The sequence below is a fragment of the Apteryx rowi genome, unplaced genomic scaffold (genome assembly GCF_003343035.1).
Source record: "Apteryx rowi isolate R43461 unplaced genomic scaffold, aptRow1 scaffold_13, whole genome shotgun sequence".
Classification (NCBI taxonomy): domain Eukaryota; kingdom Metazoa; phylum Chordata; class Aves; order Apterygiformes; family Apterygidae; genus Apteryx; species Apteryx rowi.
The window spans coordinates 2,683,398-2,701,976 of NW_020447530.1; positions in this window are offsets into that span (position 1 = coordinate 2,683,398).

Sequence of the window (18,579 nt, forward strand, 5' to 3'; positions counted from 1 at the left end):
GAAGAGGAAGCTTTAATATTGTAGAGAGGAATGGGCTAAAATCATGATGAATTATAATTCCCTGGACTTCTAGAAACTGTCATCTCTGGATGTCAGAAGTGTCATCAGCTGTCTACATGTCAGCACAAAATACACAGTTTGACCTGTAACACAATCCTGATAAATCTTTAGGCTTTGTAAGGCTAGTAAGACTAGTAAAGTCTTTGTAAAGATCTTTGTAAAGACTAGTAAGTCTTTAATGCGTGATCACCCACGCACAACTTGGAAGTTACAAATACAATCCAAAGAGACAAATTCCCTCAATAGCTCTTTGTTTATTTGATGTCAGAGTTATTGCAAAAGGGAAGAAAGCTGCATGTGATTCTACCGTACCTATTAGCATCTGTAAATAAGCTACCAAAGAAATGGAAAATGGAGAGAAAGGGAGAGTGATGTTGCAACAAATCTTTCAATGCAAAGAATAACATCCAGGTGGCCTGGACCAAGGCAAGTTCCCTTGGCTATTAGAGGAGGCTGGAATGAAAAAAAAAAAAAAAAAGAGAGATGATGATAATGGAGGATGGACAAGTGTTGAAAGAGTAAAAAATGGGAAATTTTGAAGGAAATGCATCTAGGGATTCTGAAAACGGCTCCGGAGGGACAGTTTATACTGCATCCCAGCTGCCTGGCATCAACAGCCAGCCCACCTCTTTGAACACAAGAGAAACCAGAGTCTGCTGAGAGCTGGTTGTTAGATTTGCTATTTCAAAAATGACTCAGCTAAGCCATACATCAGTCAGAGACCTGCCTTTCATGCAAAAAAAGTTATGTTAAAGTAATGCTTAACACAGGAATATTTTCAATAAGCTTTTTTAATTAACAGACCACACGACAGTTCTGGATAATTTTAAGCATTTGCAAAGGTGAATGATTCACACAGATAGTGAACAACCTCTACACCATACACTCAGTGGAAAATACTTTCAAAAACACAAGAAGATACCAAAGAATATGGCCAAGGCCCTTTGTGCAGTCCTGTTGACTCAGGAATCCCTTCCAGAAGTGGTAGGTGTCAGAAGGTTCCCATCAGTCCTGTTTTTGCACAGATCTACATTAATGCCCAGAGTTGTGAATCATAACAAACAAAACCCAAGTTTGGTGCATGGATGAAGGAGAGAGAAATGCTACTGCAACACAAATGCAGAGGAGGCTCAAGTCTAATGCTACAGGTCCAAGTAGCCAGTGGTAATTTGACCAGTACTTGAACCAGCTTGACAACCCAAGTCACGTGGACAGAAACTGGAAGGAAAATTAGGTAAAACTGCAGATACTCAAGATTTCTCCCATTAATGTAACCTCATCTGACAGTGAAATATGACTAATGGTGCTGAAACAGAGTGTAAAGTCATAACAAGTTCTTAAAATGATATAATTTACGGAGAGGAAAGATAACTCAGTTCTTCTCAAAGTGAGTGCCATCATAAGATGGTGTCATGGATGCATCTTCCAGAAGCAGCATTCTCTCCAGATATGGGAAAATACTCAAACCCATAGGATGGAAAGGCTGATAAACATCCTGGTATATTCGAAATGGCATGTCGGGACCGATAGGAAGCCCTGTATGCACAACCAGTCCAGTAACAGCACTTTTCAGTTGAGAAAGGTGCAGTGCTTCCAGGGAACTGCTTTTTAGTTGCATGGTTTGTAAGCACTGAGCTGCACTGCCCAGAGCAGATGGGGTTAGAAAGGGCTTGTCAATAAACCCTCCATTTAACATATGCAATCCTACGTGGTCAAAAACTAGCCCCTCCTTTGTAAATACCCGTATAGAACATGCGTAAAACTTGCAATATGGAAGGGAGAAGGGTTAAAATGCTTTCAGATTTCCATCCTGACAACATAGGCAATACCTTTGCTCCCCTAAGATAGGGTTTGAACACCCACTGTATGAGACAGAAAAGCAAACTGGCTCGATGCCTCCTTCCCCCAGAATCTCATTAGGAAGAAAGAAGAGGGTCCTCCACTTTCCTGTCCCGCTCCTCCTGTTTGGTCTCCCCTTGAGCCCTGCTTCTCAGCAAATCTTTCTGTTTCAACTGCATTTATCAGCTTTAGTTAAGGAAATGCTAAAAAAGGGGGAAAAAATTAAGGACACTTTTATTGTTTTTTTCCCTCCATTCCTCAGCTGCTTCTGGCATTTATAAGGACAGCAAAAGCTGGTTTTTCAGTCTTTTGTATTCGAAGGACACATTTTTTACTGACCAAAGACAGAGCTCAGAGAGCCATTAAAGCAAACACTTTATACAAGCAATCCATGGGCAGAGACCAACCACAGACCATTCACTGAACAAAAACTGAAAACTCAGAGTTCACCAGGAAATCACTAACGGACAAATTGTCAAAATTCAACACTTCTGTTTTTTTCTTGCAACTAGTTTGCCCAGCTCTGTTTTAGAATCAGATCTGTCAGCAGCTCCCTGGGATCTTTCTGTTTCTTTAGATTTGCAATGGGAAGCATCAACATGTGGAGCAATCTTTAATATACTGCTTGTTATACACAGCCCCCAAGCATAATGAGCAAACAGTCTCTGCAATGCTGGGCTGCTTTTCAGGCAAACTACCTATAAACTGGCGAGCAATTTGTTGGACTGTCAAAAGACAAAGATGTCAAGCTGATCAAAGCTCCTCTGTTAAGCTTATAAATATCCCTTATTGTAAGCAATCAGAAAAATCCTGGGAATGAATGTGTAATATGGCCAAAAAAACCGCATAAGCCAGGCTGCCCCCAAATTGCAAAAAATTCAAATGAACATGTTTGCAAATGTTCTGCTTCTTGCACAGAAATAAAAGAGAGCCAAGCAAATGGAGACTAAAAATAAAACACCAACGAGGGCCAGTGCAATGCAGAATCATTTTATAGCAATACACCAAACTATTAGTCAGATAAATATGCTTAATTAGTCGTGCCAGAATCAGGGCGAAAACAACAGCTTTGTTGCCTACTTATTTTCTAAAAGGCTGTTATTGTGGCCATATTTTATTTTGTAGAAATTTTCTATTGTATGTGCATTTTTGTATTCTGTGGGACTGATTCTCAGGAGACAAGATGATGCACTAATTTCAGTGCAAGTTATGAGAGTATCACCAGCTGAGTGTCTTTTACACTATTTATAAGCATTTACATTGAAATTCAGAAATATTTTAGGCAGAACAATTTGATTTCTAAAGAGATTTCTGTTTTTACTTATATTGACTTAGAAGCAAACAGGATTTTGGAGACTTTTTGATACAACCATTGACAGCAGGAGTCTGCCCAAACCTAATGGCAAACAACAGATGCTCATACCAATGTTCTTTGGTCTATCTGAGCATCTTGGGATCTGATGCCATTTCTTTATTATCACTTAAAAGCTTCAGTGATGCAGCGTCAGGGGCTTTGAATCAGATCAAGAAAATAGCCCATAAAAATACAATATGTCTTCAAGACTTCTTAAAATTGTCTCAAGATATGGAACACAGGGGGAAGCAGAACTGCTGTTATGCCACCAGTCCACTCTGACCTTTGCAGAGCTGCACCAAAGAAAACAAGAAAAGCAATACACAGAGGCAAGACGGTAGTCTCCACAGGGAGAAAGGAAAAGTGGAAGAGTCCTGATGGCATGGTTTCCCTGTGGTGTCACAGGTTAAGCACTAATAAAAGCGAAGCACTTATGCGAAAGTTGATTTTTAACCACCGCCTATTTTAAAGCTCGTTCCAAATGGGCTACTCCTCTGAATAGAACTTAAGCATTACTGGACTGGTAAAAAAAAAGGGGAAAGGGGAAAACAGAAAATGTGGACAAGAATAAGAGATGAGTGCCTACCTGATGTCAGTCCGGCTACAAACCCTCTGAAAAAGAGCTCCCATTTCCACTAAACATCGACAGGGCACAGTTAAGAGTCTCAGAGAAGAAGCAATGATATGGTCTGGTCATTTGGTGCTTGGGTCAACATCTACCATCCTTGGGATATCTTGCTTGAAGCCATTTGGGTTGTTTAGTTCAGCGTACCATAGGACAAAAGTCCTCACCTTTCCTCCCCAGCTTTTTCCTCCACTGGCTGTTAACCTACCTATTGCATTATTAAAGATGTCTCATAATTGCTGGTGCCAAGTGAGACATCTCATTAATCATCACCAGACAATATGACAGAAACAAGGAGGGAAGTGCTCTAATCACATTTGTACTAGGACGGGCTGATTTTTGTGTCTCCTTCCCACAGCACTGGCAATTGCTCCTGTGAGCAATGGTATCGCAAAAATAAGTGGATTTAAAGTGACCTTGAATCCACATGGGCTGGAAGAAAGAAGAAAGTTCCTGACAGGTAGGGAAGAAAGTTTCTGGGAGGGTTTCTACTGCTGGCAGGAAGGAGAAGAAGGCCTAGCTGTCCTTAGGTCACACTTTGATGCCCCGAAGAGGGCCTACATTCAGTAATCTGGGATTTCCCTTTCAGTCCAGTGACTTGATGACACAGTTTAGGATTTAGTACCATGCCCTGGGCAGCCAGTGAGGCAAACACTGTGCCGCACCGCACCGCATGCCTGCCAAAGAGTTTGCTGAACATGTTCGTAAGTCTCGACTAAGGCAAAGGTATGTGATATCTGGGGGAGCCTCATTTTATCTCAACCACTTCCTTCACCTCCGGAGTACAGCACATCATTGCCACAGAAGTCTTCTACTCAGAGCATCGCCCGGGGCTGTGTTACTTGTAATGAACAACCTTCCCTTCGCTCCACCTCGCTGTGTTACGCTGCCAGCAAAAGGCTGTCCTCCTGCTCTGCTCCAACGTCAGGCCTGTCCCCAAGGGAGAAGATCCCTGCTGACTCTTTGTCACATGTTGGTCAGCGTTTTTACCCAGCTCCCAGGACAGCTGGACGTTGCAGGATGGGCAGACCTGCTGCAGGCTGAGGAATTAGAGAAGGAGGAAACACCGAGATCGAGACTGGTGGGAAACCCTCGGACAAAGCTATAGCTCCATCCTGGACAAGGTGAAGGCAGGCCCGGTGATTTCCCCTGGCTAATGATGGGGACAGCACTGAAAGCGTTGTGGCTTTTCCCAGCTGAGTTCGGAGGGGTGGGAGCAGGCCTGCATCGACCTTCTCTTCACCAGAGAAGAGATGCTACAAAGGGAGTGGTGGATTTTCCCCTCGTGAAGAGGCTAGTAGAGAGACAAGCACACAGAGAAGGACTTCCATGGAAAGGGCTAGATATAACAGCATATATATATAATATATATTATTATAACTATATATATAACTATATATATGTATATACTATCTGTTCAACACTGAGCTAAAGCAGCAGTTCAGGAGAGCAGAAATGGGATATCTTGTGTTGATAAGCTCTGTTATGGCGCTTAGGGACCATCTATGTTGTGTAGAAGAAACAGATGGCACAGGGAATTGGTAAGGACTAGTTAATCACCGTGCCTGACAGTAACCTTTCCCAGGTCAGCCCTAGGAAAGCTTTTGGTGTAGTATTGCCAGGACTGACCTGATAAGAGAGATGGTAAGAGATGTGTACTGCAGAGTGGCATGCAGCCAGCCAGCAAGTACTTCACTCCCATTTCATCCAGGAGAGCACCTCAATGGCCTTGAATCGCTGTTACATCATCTTCTCTGGCCTTCAGTTGGTAAACATCATCTGAGGGTGCTCCTTACTGTATTTTCCATACATAAGTCTAAGCATGTTGGTGAATCTGGTTCCAGCCTGGCAATGGGTTCTGGACAAGCAAAATGGCTGGCCAGGTTTTGAGGATTTAAGATCCATCAGGTATGACATTTATTGAGGTTTATTCCCCAAAAGGGCTGTGCCTGTTTTTCTTACTTTCCTTTGATCCCACTAAGTGACTACACACATGCAGCAATTACATCCAGCAAATGGGACACTCCAATCTGCTTTAAATTTTGCCTGGGCAGGCAGTTATCCAGACTGTATCAGTCAAAGTAATGACAGTAAAGGAGATTAAAAAAGAAAGTGTGAGGAGGAGGATGACATTTCAGGAGATAATTGAGGAACTATGAGAATGTTCATTGAGTTTGACAGTTTCGGGCTAAGAGGCTTCTGCCCTGTCAGGTATTTAATTTCCCACTTAACCCTTCACATCTCACCTCCCCACCCAATCTCGTACCAGCCATCCAGAGTTCCCAAATTACCCTAACAGTGCTCTGGTTAACAAGCTATTGCCTACCCCAGTGAGTCATTCCAGCTGAGCAATCGCTGGTGATCATAAGCAGAGGAAATTCACCCTTTCTCAAATTCCTGATGCAACAGATGGCACCTAAAGGCACGTTGACTCAGACCCTGAGTTCACATCCAAGACATTGGCTCTGCAGATGACCAGTCAAGCACCAGCAGCTGAGTATAAAAGCCCTGGGTAAGCTCAGTGTGTGCAGCTGTACGGGGAGGGGGTGGTTTTTGCCTTCCTAGAGGTTTTTCCCCACTGTGCTGGTCTTAATTACTGCTCTGTGATTAGAGGCCTCTTTCTGAGAGATGGGTCCCATGTAGCATGTTGACTCTTCTCATGACTTTGTAGAAGTTAGTTCTTGCCTGATTTCTGACTTCTCTTGCAGCCTTTTCTTGGCCCTACCTGGTCTGAGCTTTGTTGCTCTTGCTTCTCTGCTTCTTTCTTTCTCACCTGATGCTGGTGCCTGATCTCTGTCTTAATCAAATCTTCATCCCAGCAACGATTTGGGATGGCCTTTTCTGTAGTTGTAGGGATTTTCTTTCCATGTCTATACCTAGAGAGACTGTCAGAGTTAATTTCCACTGCCTCATGCAAAATCTTCCTGTTCTTTCTAGTTTTTGATGGGTTGGTAAACTGTCCTGTAGCTAGATGGCTTCAATGGTAGAGTATTTCAGATTGCACTGATGAAGTCAAAGTGCATGTGGGGTAGGGGCTGATTAAACACTGATTAACAGTTCTAATATATCCTGGAACTGTCAGTGCACACCCACCATGCAGCTGTATCCAAAATATACATCAGCAAGTCAGCTGGAAGGGTTGGCATTTATAGCAAATTGAGTCTGTACTTCTTGAGTCTTTGCTGCTCTTTCAGTGCTGCAGAAGGACAGAAGTTTCAAGGTGACAGGGAGCCTGGGTAATCTGAACTGTGCATTGACTTTAATTGCTGAGTAAACTGAAGGAATAATACAGAGAAATGAAAGCTGACTTTTATCTTTATGAGTGCAAAAGAGCCCTAATTAGATGGATTAAGTCGTGTTTCAGTCCGCAGTAGGAAGGAACACTCTTCTGTTCTTATTGCACACACAACCTATGTCTTCATTGCTGCTGTTACCGTTCCTCTGCACTCAGTGTTATTTGGTTGGACAACTGTGCAATGAGGCTGTAGGATTAATCCCTTGCCCAGCTGCTGGGTTTATTCAGAGAAGTACAGGGAGCTGCTGATTTGAGTGGAAGAGGTGATTTGTCCTGAAAAAGTGTTGCAAATTGCATGAGGAAAATAAAAGTCTAATATCCGCCCAACATCCTCTACAAGAACAGGAAGTCTTGACAATTTCTGTGTGCTGATGATCCTTGATGAAAACTCCCAGATCTCAGATAAGCCTTAGAAATAAATCTGTACACTGAAATTATTTAAGGCTTGATCCAGCACCATCAGAATTGAATGGCAAGAATCCCCCTGATTGCATGGTCTCTGCATCAGACCCTCTGTGCTGGAATTTTAATCAGTGATACAGCTCAATAAATTTAAAATCCAGGAGTCTGTGATGCTGATGCTTGAAATAACTTGATGACCCAAGAGTTCCTTCTAGCCCCATGCTGTTATCATTTGTTCTCTTCAGGGATGACGGACTTCCCCAACAAGTTCCCCTGACCTAGGAGCAGTGCTGATTTGAGCCAGCTTTAACATTAATTGTTGAGCATGCGGTTAACTTCGTAAATTCGGGGTTGGCTTCCCTAACATCGATTATTTTAAAGATCACTATCTCCACATTCCGCTTCCATGGCTACCTCTTTAATATGATTCTATTGCAGGAAAAAACAATCGTCAGCAAATGGAATCTGGCAAGAAATGAATCAAATAAACTTAAAATAGTGTCATGGTGCCTACATTAAATTTCATTTGACTGAAGCTGCGCATCTGAGAAACGTGTTGTTTGTAGCCAAAAGAGAAAAGAATTGATGACATCAGCAATTTACCTCATTATATCACTATCGGATGATAAATAATATTTTCCCCAAGTCCTTCTGAGTTCATCTGAGTGGTTTTAAAGAGTGCATACAGTGTACTTAAATTATTCTGCTTTCAGAATCTTGTAGAGCTGAGGCAGCAGGAGATAATTTGTAGGACAGCTTGAAACACTTTTCTAACACTTTTCTAACACTTTCAATATTGCCGCAATTGTATTCTTGCTTCCTACAAGGTACAGAGCAAATGTTGTATTGGAAACCCTCTTACCGAGCTTGCTGAGCTTACGCTTCCTCAGGACAGGGCTGACGAGGCTGTAGGAGGGAAACCTTCCCCCGCGATCTGTGGCGTTTTTGTCGTTGCTGTCAGTGATCTTAGTTTAGGTATCTGCTTGATTTTTTTTGTTTGCTTTCTTGTTTCCATTCAGCTCAGCCTTCGTCTATGCCCTTGTGTAGGTTTTCCTCGAATACTCCAAACCTGCCTGCTCCTGCCGCGGGGCACAGGTAGGCTCACGCTCTGCACAAGTATCTGAGCTACGGCCGTGCGGAAGGGAGACTTGCTGCCACCTTAGCCTGTACCTCCAAGCTCTGCGCGGGATTCATGGCGAGGATCACTCCTGTGGAAACCGCTATTAAAAATACCAGGCTGAGGAGGCAAAGGGGCTAGATAAAAGCGTGCCCATGCCGAGGGTGCTCCGTCTCTTGGTACGCTCTCGCTGTTACCCTGATCCAAAGTCCGTCAAACTCACGCAGGTTGCATTGCGACCGGAATGAAATGTCACTTTGATATCTAAACTCACAGCGAGCCTTAAAACCTCAGACTTTGCTGAAAACTGCCTAGAAACTTGCGTTCATCATGGAAATTCCTCCCAGTTAAACGCTGTGACCAATGCACGTAACCTTTCAAATGTATTTGACCGATCCTGCACCTCGAATCATTAGGAATTGTTCGTGTAAAATTACCGGTTTCAAATGCTCATATTGCCTCTTTTTTTTCCAAGTTCTCTCCTTTGCAATATTGAAAATCTTTGATTGATTGGCTAAGAAAGCAGCACATTAAAAGCAAGATTAACCCTGTTCCTTTCTATTCCTCTTTCCTCCAAGTCTCTCAAACTTTTGCCTGAGGTGGGATGCAATAATAAGCGAATTTTGGAGAAGAGTTTCCAGGTGAATCGTTTTGGAAGAGGTCTCCTTCTCCACTGGGCCAGATCTCCCGCTTGCCGCTTTCGGTGCAACAACAATTTTTTCCTTGTTCCCTACAGTCAAGAAACGCCCCTCTTGAACCCCTCTTCCTCTCCTTTCTCCCCTCCCTTCGGAGAGGGGACTTCCCTTCATCTCCTGGCAGCAGAGGCAAAAACGGAGGCGGTGAGGCCACGGCTGGATTTTGGGCTGTTGGACAGACCCAGCGACACCCTGCGTTATCAGCAGCTGATATCAGTGGCCGAACCTAAACAAATCAATTTGATGCGATGTGGGACTTCCGACCCCAAACCATCAATCCCATCATGGAAAAAGTCTTCGCTTACCTTACTGCGCCCCGGCTGTGAGGGTGGGAAGGGCGCTTGCTCTTCCCTGTGACATATAGACCGAATGGGCTGACAACGGGAGTGTGTTCTCGCTCTAGAGAATTTGGGAATTCTTGGATTGGGAATAATTCGAGAATCAGTAGTATCCTAAAAAACAGAATTAAGTTTTCCAAGCAGATGCACTATATTTCCTTACAGACTGAGGCTTGGACTTTACTATATCTATAACAGCGGCCGTTACCCCCTTAGTTTCCGAAAATTAGTTTCTAAAAATTCTCTAGTGTTCTTATAAAATATATCCCATTAGGTGTCTTTTTACCTGAATCAAATCCAACTTTCCTTAGAGCAGAACAGCGAAAAGAAAGGCACGCCAGAGGCTGTAACATTTCTGCAAGATGACGCGCGAATATAACTATTTCAGGCTTTAAACGTGTTTTTCCTCTCTTTAGTCTAAACAATTTGATATTTCTTAAAACATGAAACAACCTGGATTTTTAACAATGCGCGGTACAAAGAGCTTTTACATTTTCTTTTCAAACAAGACTACAGAGTGGAAGCAGCAGCTTCACTTTCCATAGACACTTTCATTTTCGTTAAAGGAACTGGCAGTTTGTTTTCTTTAGCAAGCTGCAAACCCTTTTTATCAAGCTTGCACGCTAGCGGTGAAAGCCTGGGAGAAAAATCTCAAACCGTTGCTGAAAGTCGCTTTCAATTTTTGACAAAAATGCAAAGAGGAGCATCAAAACAGAGAGTTACGCTCTCTGGGAGCGCAAAGGGAAGCGTTTGTAAAAGAACATGGTGAAAATGGAGTGATTTCTGTCATGAAAAGCTGTGTTTACTAGTGAAAAGTGTGAAATACAGTGCTAGAGGAGATTAACAGCCACTCATAAAAATGTCAGTATTGATGTATTAAGTGAAAAATGGGTAAATTTTCAGAAATCCCATCTGTGTAGTTTTAGTTTCCATCATTTAGGAAACATAAACAAACACACACAGACCCCTATATATGCGGGTGAGGGGGTATATATTCTGTATGTGTATGTGTATATATACATATGTGTGTGTGTGTATGTATATATATATATATATATATATATATATAAAATTTATGTGGAGAAAATGAGTTTTGTACTTTTTCCATTAACTCAGAATATATTCACCTTCATTATTGTTCTATTACTGGTTTCCAAAATACACATTTCTCACTTCCATAATTTAACTTATTGGGGAGTTAAATTTCTTTAGACTACAATTCTTGTTAGAAGTCAGGCTATTTTTCAATAAAATAGAACTCTTTCATTAAGGGAAAAAAATGCCTTCTCACCCATTGATCATTGGTTTAAGTCCCAACTAGTGCCAGTAAGCAAGGACCTCCCTAAGATACAATGCTTTTACTTGACTTGTACAGAGAAAATTAGATCCATCAATTAATGCATAAGCACAAAATATAAATCTGAACAAAAAGGTTGCAAAAAAATTGACCGGATTTCAATAAATCAAAATATTCTCTTTGGATTTGATATAGGGCCTGGGACCTACCCAAGCAGAGTTCAGTGCAGGACTGGGGCTATGCAAAAAGTCGTATCTATGTGGCGGACAAGCCTAAATGAACTTGCTGGATTAAAACTGTCCCATCTGGGGTCTGAAAATATCTGAAGCAAGAAAACAACCTAACAGAAATGTGCTAGCGTCTTAGCAAAGATAGTCAGGGATGTGTAAAACTAATCTCCACCTAAGAACGGAACTTAAGTCCTCTGAAATATTGAGACTGAGACTACATTAGTTGTCTAGTCTCCCTCTACAGTCGGTGGATGGAGGTACATGCCTACCAGAGTTTAACTCGTCCTACTAACTTAGGTGCCCGTCTTACTCCACTGGCTAGAAGTGAAGCCTGGAAGATCAGTTTAATGTAGCTGTCCAATTTGCAAGAAGACAAATTTGGTGAAAGGAATACTACTACCTGACTCTAAAATGAGAATGATTGTCCTTCCAGACGACCTGTTCTAAGCTGACTTTAATGAGAAATTAAAAGAATGACAGAGAGAACTTGCCTGGGTCATGCAGAATGTGAGATGAGTTTGTCATAATTGCCCTTTTTAGCCTGAAAATATTCTGAAGCTGCGGTCCTACATTCAGCTTCTGCAGACATGTTCATTAGCACCATCTGAATTCCTGTTAGTTGCACTAAGAGGCCAACACGAGCCAAGTCCTGACGGACAGTGAGGCACACTGGGACACCAGGTCAGGGTTGGGTGGCCAGCCACAGGGTTTTCTCCAGCAGGTTTGAGGTTGTTGTGTGCTCCTCTGATTTCCCTGCCCGCCTAGAGGCAAGGCTTATGGGTACTGTGCCGTGAGTGCTCTGAGACCTCTGCAGAGTGGGGAGCTGCTGCCAGCATCCTCAGAGAGGTCAGGAGCAGCATTGGATTGACTGACCAGTGATCAATAGCTGCCAAAATGTCCGTGCCCAATTCAAAAAGTATCAAGAGAACTGATCGTTTATAAAAGAAAATTATTCATCCAGTTTATAAACAAATCTATTCCAAATCTCATGTGAAGTGTCTTTTTTGCAGAGAAATACCTTCATGTGTAATTTTAATTACAGAAGCTTGATCCTTTGACGTCAAGGATCAACAGATCCTCTGTGTCTCTGTTGTGGATAGTATGGACTACTAAGGCACGTCCCTGCATCTCCTCCTCCCCTCGCCATATTCTGTGCATGTAGCAAATGACAGCTTCAGCTTTGTGCTGCGGTGGGTTGGAAATGCTTGAAGACAGCCAGCGTGCCTGACCATATGGTGGTGTGCAAAGGTCAGCGTGGTCATACCGATGTAAACCTTCCACCAAAATCAGCTCATCCAGAAGCACCCAGCTGGGGAGATGGATGGGAGGGGAGAAAGCCTGAACTGTGCTGAGATATGGCTCCTTAGCTCATTGCCTTTCACCAGTTGAGTGCCAGTAATTAGCCACCAATACTCTCCTCAACACCCCCTGGGGACACCAAACCCCATCCCTTGTGCCTTGAGGGAGGTGGACCATGTCCTGCTGTGCCACTGAGGCTGGCCAAGACCTTGGGCATGGTCTATCACCATCCTTCAGCAAGCCGCAGGGACCTCAGGGAGTGACTGACAACCACACCGAGGCTGCACTGTAATTACAGTTTCAAGCCTGCTTGACTAACTAGCACAAATTCGTATTGCTGTTGATTCTTTCTTTCTTCTCCTCCAGACAGGCCATGCCTCTTTACTTTTGCAAAGCGACCTCTGGGTAAAAAAATCACCAGGCACCAGCTGAGCTGTGATAATTTTCTACGTGCGTCCCATTAGCCTGCAGCAAATGCGAGATAAATGAGCTAGCGTAGCATCCTTCATGAGCTCACAGCACAACTGTTATGTGGATCCGGCTGTGCAAGGTAACTCCAGGCAGGGAAATAGGGTGCTCGTGTGGCAGAGCCCTGAGTAACCAGCTTCCCTGGTGAAAGCACGTGGTGCCTTTTGAGGATAGTTTGTTGCATTATGCTATTTACGCCATTAAATCCAGGCATAGTTTCAATTTCTGAATCCGAGACAGCAAACAGTTCAATTATTCAAATTTCAAGACTGTAGATGCTTGGCTGTACTGCGCAGATCGCAGCAGAGGCATCTGCTGTGCAGCATTTTGAGCTCAGCATCTTTCAAGTTCACGAAGGCGAAACCATGTTTTCCAGGCTTCTCTGTCACGTTGTCAACGGCATTTGTATATATATCCAATTCAAAATCTGCCGCTGATGTAGAGAGTATCTCTTTACATTGCCAAGTCTTTCATGCACAAGGGTTTTTTGTTTAATCTTCAGACTGACCTTCCAATCTAAAGCAGTCTTGCATTAACTTTCCAAAGGTCATATCTGCAGAGTGCGAAGTCAGTGAATCTTGCTGAGCACCAGTATATTTTCTTATTGAATTCTAGGCCCTGATTATACTTGGTTTGTTCTGCCTAAGATTAACAAGGCAGGTGGAAAATCATCCTCGCAGAGCAGCTGACAATTCTCCACAAATACTATAAACAGGAACGACAGATGCATATAGATTTTCGCACTAGCCAGCGAGGAGGCAGGACATGCTACGTGGGTCAATTCGGCTGCCGGGAGCTCTGTGAAACGGAGCTGTGGAGTCCGAAGTGGCCACCTAGGCTTCTTGGTAGTCAGTGGGCAGAAGGAGGCACCTCCAGGGTGTCTCACACCTGAGACATGCACTTTATCAGGGAGAGAGAGGAGATAACCTGTTTGAAGTAGACTTATCTTATCTTAGTACCCAGACTATTCAAGATGAAGGAAAGGGAACAAAATACCTTTCCTCCCTCTAAAATGCTTAAATGGGAAAGCGGTAGCAAAAGTCATCTGTATCCAGATCAGATCCCTTCCTGACTCTGAAAATGGATTCAGCATCTCCAGCCTGCATCAACTGCCAAAATAATTGTGGTGTGGATGTCAAAACAAATGCAGATACAGCTAGATGTTCAAGACTATTGCTACAGAAGCCTTGCCAGGAGTCTGTGATACAGAATAAGTACTGCAGTTCAGTCTTACGTGTGCTCAAGGCTTCTCCAGTCACCTCTGATCTGTATGGTGCCTGCCTGTTTTGGCTGGTAATCCACAGGTGTAGGCTACGCCATTACATTTTATGCCATCATATATACCACTTGATGGGGCTTAACCATGATGGCTATATCATCTTGAGTTAGTGATATGGAGCTTTCCATGCTGGATGATGGTCGTATTCATCACCCACTGTGCAATAAGATCTTGCTATTCTGAACAAGCTATTCTGAGATGGGATTTACTGTTATAGACCTGAAGTTCTTCTATAGGAGATCTCTCTGTCCTTCCCGCCTCTTACCAATGCGTGTGTCTGTACCAATGGAAACACGCTGTCTACCTGCAATTGACCTCCTGCCTGTACAATCTCTAGGGCATGTAATAGCACTAAAAAGAGAAGGATGGAAGCAAATGGTTGGGAATATTGAGACAGTTGCTACAGCTCCTGATATGAATACAAAAAGAAGTGAAGAATTACTGACCTTCATCATTTGGTATGCAGTAGATACACCACACAGCTAAATCAGCTTCACTCAGACTGCATTATGTATCTACATCAGTCCATACCAGTTCGGGATTAATCTGTATCTTCTCTAGACTGCAGAGGTAGTTTAATTCTTACACCTGCATAAATCAGGTGTGGCTTCAGAGCAAAATGGACTTGCATTACTGTAATGAATGGATGTTCAGGCCTGCCTCTTACTCTTACTTCTGCTGATCTCACACTAGGATAAATCTTGGGTTTCAAAGTCTGGCCCAACACTCGTTAAATTATCAGAGAAGAGGAAAGAGAATATTTTTCAAAGCAAAATCCAGCATCTGAAAAATAAGAGATCTTGAGCCCTTTCATTATGCTATACAAGGTATTTTACTACACTTTGCAGTATTACATGTAGTTTTTTATAATCTTTGATATAGTCAGACTCTGATGCTGTTGCCATAAACTAAGCACAGGAAAGCAGCATTAATCTCATGTTCCTCTTCCTTCTTTTCAGAGAAGCGCAAGGTCTTTTTTGTCTCCACAATTCTGGAGAGCAGAATTGCAAACAGAAGCCAATTCTAGTAACGCTTTATAGAGGTAAGAGAAGAGGAAGAAAATGGGAAGAAGCAAAAGGAGAGAACAGCAAAGAAGTTGTATGATATGTAGTTTTATCTCGTGAAACCCAGCAATTGGAGGAATTTTCCGTTCTCTTTTATTAAACGCTTTTTGATTAAAACAACTCCAATAAAACCTGCACCGGCCATCAGCAGGACTCTGACCATTATATCATTGTGGTCAAAATTAAGCACTCCAAAAGTGTAACTCCAAAAGGTTAAGCTGTGTCTTTGATTTTGGGATAATGCAGGAGGGTTGGCCCCTATAAAAAGACATGTCATAGTGATATATCTTTCATGGATTCTGGCCCAGCTGCATGAAGTTAGGTCTTGTTCTGTATGGTTGCTGACCTTAAAGGGGGATTTTAATGCAAATTATGACCTACTCTTCAGCATGTGAAGGAGTCTGGAGCCAGCCAAATGTTAGAGCAGCTAGGCTATACCCTGGATGATTTCACCTAGATGGCCGGGCTACCAAATGAGATAGTCCCTGGAAACAGGATTTCTGATTTAATGCTATTTGGCAGTTCCTGAGTTAGTCTTAACAGGCCTTGGACTTGGTCCCTGTGGAGTCCAGCATTTATGCAGTATGCTAGGAAAGAAAAATGGAAAAGGTCCAAGATTTACAGCAACTAAGAAAGAGGGGAAAAAATAGATTTCTGGGTGGAATAAAGCAGGGTTGGGTAGGTAGGGATGGAACAGAGGGTAACTACCTGTCCTGCGGGAGCATCACCTCCAGGGGAATCTCGTCTTTGCCTGATAGCAAAGGACGTGAGGTTTGGAAAGGTCCTTCTGCTTCACTGCAGGCTTGCCCACACTTTCTGCAGGCACAGCCAGCAGCGATGGTGGAGCAGAGCAGGACTCTGGACGGGCTGCACGCTCCTTCCCTCACTCCCACCCAACTGCAGAAGCAGAAGGGTAAATATGGAAGGGGCCCTGCTCGCCCCTGAGCTGAGCTCCTTCCCACCACTGCGCTGCACTGTGATGGGTTTGCTGCCTCCCCAGGCTCAGAGGTGGCAGCAGTAGAGCCAAGGGAACGTGCTCTGCTTTTTCCGGTGACTTTGCTCTTACAAGCTGGTGGGTTATGTCAAGCTTTATTTTTGTAATCAGTTTCTATAATGAGCACAGTTTAAACACATGCATGCGAAGAGAAAATTAAGTGAAGCCTATGTTACTATGTTTATATTTAGACATCCCAGAGCCACGAAACAGGTTGTTGGTTTTCCGCAAAAATTCTCTTTCCAAACAAATGTATCTACATCTCTTACACAGTGAATGATTAAAACCACAATCCTGCAAGCGATAGTTGCCCCTACTTATCTACCAGGGGTCACACAAAGCCACAGCTTGTAGCAATGACTACAGTCCACTCAAGGGAAATAGCTTTGTGCTTTCTATTTGCTTTCTCAAAAAGGGAAAGTTTTTAAGAAAAAAGGAGCACAGGCAGTGTTCCCTGTGACTTCTTCGTTTATTATGGAATATGTGTCTTTAGCCACCATGTGGAGAGTCAAACCTAGTGAAAAATCTGCCCAAGAGCAAAAAAGCAAAGGATTTCTAGGATCGCTCTTTCAACATGAAAGCAAGAACTTTAAGGAAAAGTTTCTTTAGGAAAAAATTCTCCTCAGCAGAGCCTGAGAGCTGGTGGAGAACTGATTGCAGCTCCCCAATCCTGCCTGTACCGATTAAAGAGGAAGCTTAGAGGTATGAAACATCATCAGCTATTATTACCACTTTTCTTCTATTGTTTCTGTCTATGAACATGTGAGAGTTCAGCCATATCCAAATCAGATTTTTAAAGAATATATACTTTTTTTAATAGGGATTTGGATTTAAGGGGAAGGAACTGAAATTCCATTGAGTTAATATTGATGGAGAACTTTAATATAACTTCCCCTGCCTTACGGATTCAGATTTAAAACTCCCCCGGATGTATTAGAGGACAGCTTTGGCCAAGTCTTTTAACTGAGCTTAGCAGAATACAAGGATAGGTGTGCTTTAGACTGACTGGTGTCACAGGGACGAATCCCATCTAATTCGTAGCGTGAGAGAAAGTCAAATAAATTCATAAGCATTTCAATAGAAACAAGTGCCCAGATTTCTGCCTACAGAAAATTGCATATTAATTCACACTTGAAATTGCTTACTTGCAGTGCAAGTCATCTCACCTAATTTAGCAATCCCCAAGTTAGCACTTCTCCAAGTTAGCACTTCTCACCTAGGCTGTCCCATCTGTCAGCGGAGAGAGATGGGCACGTCACGAAGATGGGATGAGTTGCCTTCCCAGAGCGCCTTTCCCTCTCTGCTGGCTACAGACACTGCTTCTGCTAGGAAAGATGAAGTGCATGTGAAATCCCTTTGGATGTGGGATGTGCAACCACACAGCATCAATGACCAGCCGTGAAACTGGAATGAAAAATCCAGAGACTGATTATGTGCAGGCAAGTGCGATGCAAGTAGCATCAAATGTGTGTAGGACAAATACCATTTTGGCACACTTACAAGTTTTACCTGCAGTACAGGTGAGAAAAGGATACATTGTTAGATAAACTCTTCATTGAAAGTAATTTCACAAGGAAAGGAAAAATAATGCTAATGTCATTTTTATATGAGCGCTACTTTGCCAATTTGTACCATTTTGCCAAATTTCTCCTTTCAGGCTGAGTCTGAAAATGTCTGCACTGTAAAAAAAAAAAAAAAAAAAGATTGTTTTGACATTTTCTAAATGAAATGAAATGAAATGCTTTGATATTTCTGCTTTGTATAGTGTTTTTGCTTTGAAATTGCCTTTCCATTTGTCTGATAAAAACATTAAAATTTGCTCTAAAGCAAAAGGAAACATTAGTTTGGATTCGGAGAAACTAGATAATTCAACATATAATTTGGAATGATTTTGAAGAGGGATTTTAATTCACTAATTTAGAAAGTTTTGAGGTAGTCTGGTACATTTGAAATATTGAATACTGAAACAGCCAAGCAAATGGGAAAAATCCATTGTTTTCACAATTCTTCATTGAATAACAGTATATCTTGCATTTTTAATTGAATGGTTGTCATATACTATTATGGTTTCATGTTTTTAGATAAATATTTGTAGTGATGCCTGCAGACTATATACACACATTTTAACTAGTTCCAACAGGAACGCATATCTGATTATGATTCATGTGCCATATGTTTCAACATATTATAAGGGGAAAAAGCATTAAAAGATGTTTGTTTGTA